General features: G+C 51.5%; 1 pseudogene; it reads left to right on the top strand.

Annotated features, from left to right (window-relative positions):
* The first annotated feature begins 1,386 nt into the window (after positions 1–1,386).
* On the top strand, positions 1,387–2,322 carry LOC131412281 (splicing factor YJU2-like; annotated as a pseudogene).
* Positions 2,323–5,673: the final 3,351 nt, after the last annotated feature.

Genomic DNA, 5,673 nt, shown 5'->3' with positions numbered 1-5,673 from the left:
CCCTGTCCTTCTCCCCTTAGCTGTGTGGGCTCCTCCAGGCGAGGACCTGCCATAATCTGACTGTGTTTTCAGTGTCCACCACCCCAAAGCCTGGAGCACAGTGGGTGGTTATAAAAGCTGGTTATAAATGCTGGTTAGGGGAGAATGTGAGGAACACTGCTCCCCCATCCCAGCCCACCTGTCAGAACCACCTACAGTCACAGGATCCCCACCACTCACAGGAGACACAAGTTCCACCAGAAAGACCACAGTGCCTCCTATTCCCAGTGGCAACCAAGGCACTGGGATACTTTAGGCCTTCTCCTGTGAGTTGGAACTGCAGAACTGAGGACAAAGCCTTGCAAGAGGCTCACTCCTCTGTCTGCGCCACCCCCAGCAGACTGCCTTATCCAGCACCTGGGCAGAGCCCGGGCAGTGGAGGCTCCCCAGCAATGGCCAAGCTCCTCCCTGCAGTCCTCACACACATTTCCCTTCGATTTCCTTCAACACAGAAAAACAACTGCCCTTTCCAAAAGGCAGAAATGTTGGGAAGGAGGAGCTTGCTTGCCCAGAAATAAAGATCCAGATTCCCTTTCTGCGGTTGCAGAGATTTCTCTAGACTGGGCATCACACCCCAGGCCAACCCAGGAGAGCGAGTCAGACCAGATGCCCTGCAAGTGCCAGCACTACAGGGACCCATGAGTGAAACGGACAAGGAAGTGTGAAATGAGCAGAGAGGGAATGTGAGTGAAAGCAAGGTCGACCCACATCACCGTGGCCTGCAGGAAGAGGCTGCAGTCCTATCCATCACCCTCCTCTAGAACAGGTTCTGTCTATGCAAATGCCATAGATATCAACATCAAATTTATATTTCCTTAGGGAAAGCCTGCCATGGACAGCACTGTGCAAGGAGCTTGGGGAGGCTCAAAATATAAGACCCGACCGGGCCTCTGCCCTCAAATATCGGTGAGCTCTACCCTGGCCTGGGTATCAGGTGGGTCTGAAGGAATTGGATAAGAGTTTGCCCCCCGGAGAAGCTTACATCTCATCAGAGGCTGGGCATAAGGCCCACACGAGGGAATTAAAGAACTCCACGACGCCAGATGTAACCAGGAGCTAAACCGCGTGGCAGAGACATTAGCTGCTGTAAAACTTCAAAGAAGAAAGGGAAAGAGCTGAGTGCCCCGGGAACCTCTGTTCTGTGCTACCGAGGTTGCAATTTAGGACGGAACACAGCAGGTGTCGGACCTTGACAGGCGGAGACTGGAGCCAATGAAAAAGGCAAGATGTGGATGCTGCAGCGGAAGGAAGTGACGTCAGCGGAAATGCAAGGGAGGGTCTGGGAAGTTGTGTAAACGCCACTTGAAACCGGTTGTCCTGTGTTTGTGAGAAGAGGAGGCGGCAAAGATGTCAGAGCGATAAGTTTTGAACAAACACTATCCACCCATCTTTGACCTGTCAAGGATTCTCAGGCTCCAACTCCCCGAAGACCAGCACCACGTGGTGCGGTGATGGCCCGCCTTCCACCTGAGGTATGAGACCTGCGGAGAATACAGCTACAAGGGCAAGAAATTCAACGTGTGCAAAGAGACGGTGCAGGACGAGGCCTCCTTGACCCTGCCCATCTTCCGCTTCTACATCAAGTGCACACACTGCCTGGCTGAGATCACCATCAAGACAGACGCGGAAAACACGGACTACGCCGTGGAGGACGGAGCTACAGGGAACTTCCACGCCGAGAAGCTCCTGGAGGAGGAGAAGAGGGTGCGGGAGGACGAGGAGCTGAACCTCCCCATGAAGGTGCTGGAGAACCAAACCTAGGACTCCAAGTGAGAGATGGAGATTCTGGAGAACCTGCAGGAGCTCAAAGACCTGAACCAGCGGCAGGCCCACGGGGACTTGGAGGCCAGGCTGCGGCTGCGCCGCCTGTGAGGAGGAACGGCGGGGAGGAGGAGGACGAGAGGGAGACGGCGGCCTTGGAGGAAGAAGCTAGGAAGCGAAGACTGCTGGAGACTCCGAATCAGAGGAGGATGCTGCTGCTTCCAGCGGCCTCCAGCCCAACTCCACCGCATCCTGGACGAGGCCCCAAAGGCCAGGAGGAAGATGGAGAGCTGGGAGCGGAGCGTGGGCACCCTTGGCGGCAGGCCCCAGTCGTCAGGTCTGGTCTGGTGAAGAAAACGGACCCGGATCGCAGCACCTGGCAGGGCCAGGCTGCACCCACCCCAGGCGCTGTGAAGAACAGGAAGGCAGCTGACCCTGCACCCCTGGACACCGGGCACTCCCTCCCTCAGCCAGCTGGGTGCATAGTTGGACAGCGAGGACAACAGCAGCAGCAGCTGCTGAGGTCCCCGCCCCTGCCCAAGCCCTTCCCCAGGTCAAAGGTTACACGTTCAGCTCCAGCTGGTGGTCCGGAGGCCTTGGCACCAACCAGAGCCAGGACCAGACAAGCATGAACATCCTCCAAGGCTGGTGGAGCCAGTGAGGGTTTTGGCTGAGGGACTTGGTTTCTCTCCTGTCCCCACACCCACCAGCCCTCTGGGACCTCGGGCTACTCAGCTCAGGCTGTCCTCTGCCTGGCACCAAGTTCAAGGCTGTGACATCCCTGGAGCAGCTCTCAGCTTCTGGCAAGGCTTTGCGGTTCCCTCTTGCACAGTCGTTGAGATATCAGCCATGTTGTGGGCATGTCGGTGAGCCCACCCACCCCCAGTTGGCTCCGTCCCTTCCTACCACAAAAGCGTCTGGAACCAGTAAAAGGAACCCACCAAAAAAAAAAAAAGGAGAGCTGTGTGGACAGGAATTCTAGTCAGGAAGATTCATAAAGGGGCGCCTGGAAGGATGGATAGGTGAGGTAGGGAGGGCATTTCAGAGGGGGAACAGCACATGCAAAGGCACAGAGTATGATTTGTCATGGTGCATCTGTAGCAAAGACATGGATTTCTGCTTGTTACGTTGGGACAGCTTATTTCTACTGATGATTCAATTTGAAATCAGCCCTGCCAGGACTCCATGTGGCATAGGAGCCTGGATGGGTTAAGTCATCTTCCTTGCCCGGACGTGTAAACAAACCACAGAGCAAAGCCAAACCACGGGGAGCTAGTCAGACAAGGAGAGGTGAGGCAGCCTTGAGAACCAGCGCTCTCTCCTTCTTAAAAGTCCAAGGAGAAAACCTGGTCCTTCCAGTCTGTCTGCAGCTTCACCATCTGTGCTTAGAAACACGGAAATCGATGCTAGTGGGAAAGATAGCTACAGAGAAGAGGGGGAAAACTGCTCAGAGTTGTCAGCTTATTTATCCACCTCCTAGCCTTTGATGGATTTGACTGATTGATCAAAGTTCCCTGAAAGATGAAATATCCTGAACCAAAAGAGAACTCTGTGGTGGGCAGCTTCGAAAATGGCTCCCAGTGACCCCCACCTCCTGGTGTTTGTGCCCCTCCCCTTGAGTGTGGGCTGGACCTAGTGACATACTTCTAATTAGGAGAATATAGTCAAAAAGTGATGGGATTTCACTTCTGAGATCAGATTGTAAGGCTGACTTCAGTCTTGCTCACACTTTTTCTCTCTCTGGCTCCTCTAGCTTGCTCACTGTGGTGAAGCCAGCCACCATATTGTGAGGTGCCGTCTGGAGAGGCCCACCTGGCAAAGAACTGAGGGTGACCTCTGGCCAACAACAGCCATCGACCAGCTGAATCCTGCCAACAACCACTGAGTTCACTTGGAAGAGGGTCCTACCCAGTTGAGCTTAGAGATGACCGTGGCCCCAGCTGAGACCTTGACTGCAGCTCATGAGACCCTGAGCCCGAGGACCCAGTCAGCCATTCCCGACCCACAGAAACTGTGAGTCAATAAATCTTGTTTGTTTTGAGCCACTAAGTTTTGGGGTTATTTGATACACAACAATAGATAACAAATACACTCTCCAATCAGGCTTTCGAGGGTAATAAATGAGATCATGTGTGTGCCTGAGCAGATGCCCATGGCTGATACAACCAGAAATGTCCCCCAAATCTTTTCACCCATCCTCACTGTGAATTAGCATGTCTCCCAGTTTAATACACCGTTTTCAGATTGTTCAACTTGAGAATTGCTTTGTGTGTGTAGAAATGCTGAGTGAAGCAGAAATTTTACATTATGCCAGACTTTCCTATGTAGGCAGACACTGCAAGTCCCTTCAGAGAAAATCTTTCTTCTCATAGGAGTCAGCGGACCATCTTTTTGCAGAGAGTAGGCACCCACAGTCAGGTTCAGGTAATATTCAACATAGCTAACAACAGGCGTGGGCGTGAGAGCTGACCATCATACCCCGGGTAAGCCCCTGGTCCTGAGGAAGGGGTCTGCCAGAACTCCAGGAGGCATGACAAGGCTTTCCTCTCTCTGACATCAGGTGGTAGGCAGCTTTCTGGAAAAAGGCAGCACTGTGTGCCAAAGGAGAGCCCAGCTGCTTGGCTCAAACCTGGCAATATGGACAGGATGGTCTTCGAAGAGCGAATCAGGAAAGGACACCAAGGGCTCCAAGGAGGAGCTACCAGGAGGAAAAGAGGAAGGAGTTGTTTGTTTGCTTGTTGGTTGGTTGGTTGATTGGTTGGAGGTGGGGGTAGTGGGCTGGCCTGAAGGAGCCAAAGGTCATAGACGGGCCTGGGGCTGAGGCTGAAACCTGTTCAGACCCTCCTATCCCCATGTGGTGTGGAGCTGTGGACCCTCCCGTCCTGGGGCCATGTAAAGCTTTGCGGCCGGGGACGGCTTTTGAATATGATCTCAGAGGACTAAAACTTCAAGCCCAGTATGGGACTCCCTGCATTCGGTTCTCAGTACACACTGTCGAGGTGAGATGACCAAATTAAAATGTCCAGCGTCTGAATCAACGGGTCTTGAAATCATGAGAGTTCAAAACTGAAGATATAGATTTTGTTTGTTTGTTTGTTTGCTGAGGGAGATTCACCCTGAGTTTACATCTGTGCCAATGTTCCTCTGTTTTGTATGTGGGTCACCACCACAGCGTGGCCATTGATGAGTGGTGTAGGTCCGTGCCCGGGAACTGAACCCGGGCTCGGGTGGAGTGCAATGAACTTAACCACTAGGCCACAGGGCTGGCCCTGATACAGATTTTTTTATTGTGGTAGGATATATGTAACACAAAAGTTACCACTTTAACCATTTTTAAGTGATCAGTTCAGTGTCATTAAGTACATTCACATTGTTGTGCAACCATTACCACCATCCATCTCCAGAACTCTTTTCATCTTGCAAAATGGAAACTTTGTACGCCTTAAGCAATAACTCCCCATTTCTCCTCCCCACAGCCCTTGGTAACCTCTATTCTACTTTCTGTCTGTATGAATTTGCTTGTTCTAGGATCCTCATGTAAGTGGAATCATACAATGTTTGTCCTTTCGTGTCTGGCTTATTTCACTTAGCATAATGCCTTCAAGGTTCATCCATGTTGTAGCATGTATTAGAACTTCATTTCTTTCTAAGATATACTACTATACCATTGTACATATACCTCACATTCTGTTTATCCATTTATCTGTTGATGGACATTTGGGTTGTTTCCACCTTTTGGCTATCCTGAATAATGCTGCTGTGAACATGGGTGTACAAATATCTGTTTGAGTCCCTGCTTTTAATTCTTTTGGATATATACTTAGACATAGAATTGCTGGATCATATGGTAATACTATATTTAACTTTTTAAGG

This window comes from Diceros bicornis, chromosome 12 (genome assembly GCF_020826845.1).
Source record: "Diceros bicornis minor isolate mBicDic1 chromosome 12, mDicBic1.mat.cur, whole genome shotgun sequence".
NCBI classification, from domain to species: Eukaryota; Metazoa; Chordata; class Mammalia; order Perissodactyla; family Rhinocerotidae; genus Diceros; species Diceros bicornis.
The sequence above is the reverse complement of the archived record's forward strand: the minus strand, read 5'-3'. Positions and strand labels throughout refer to the sequence as shown.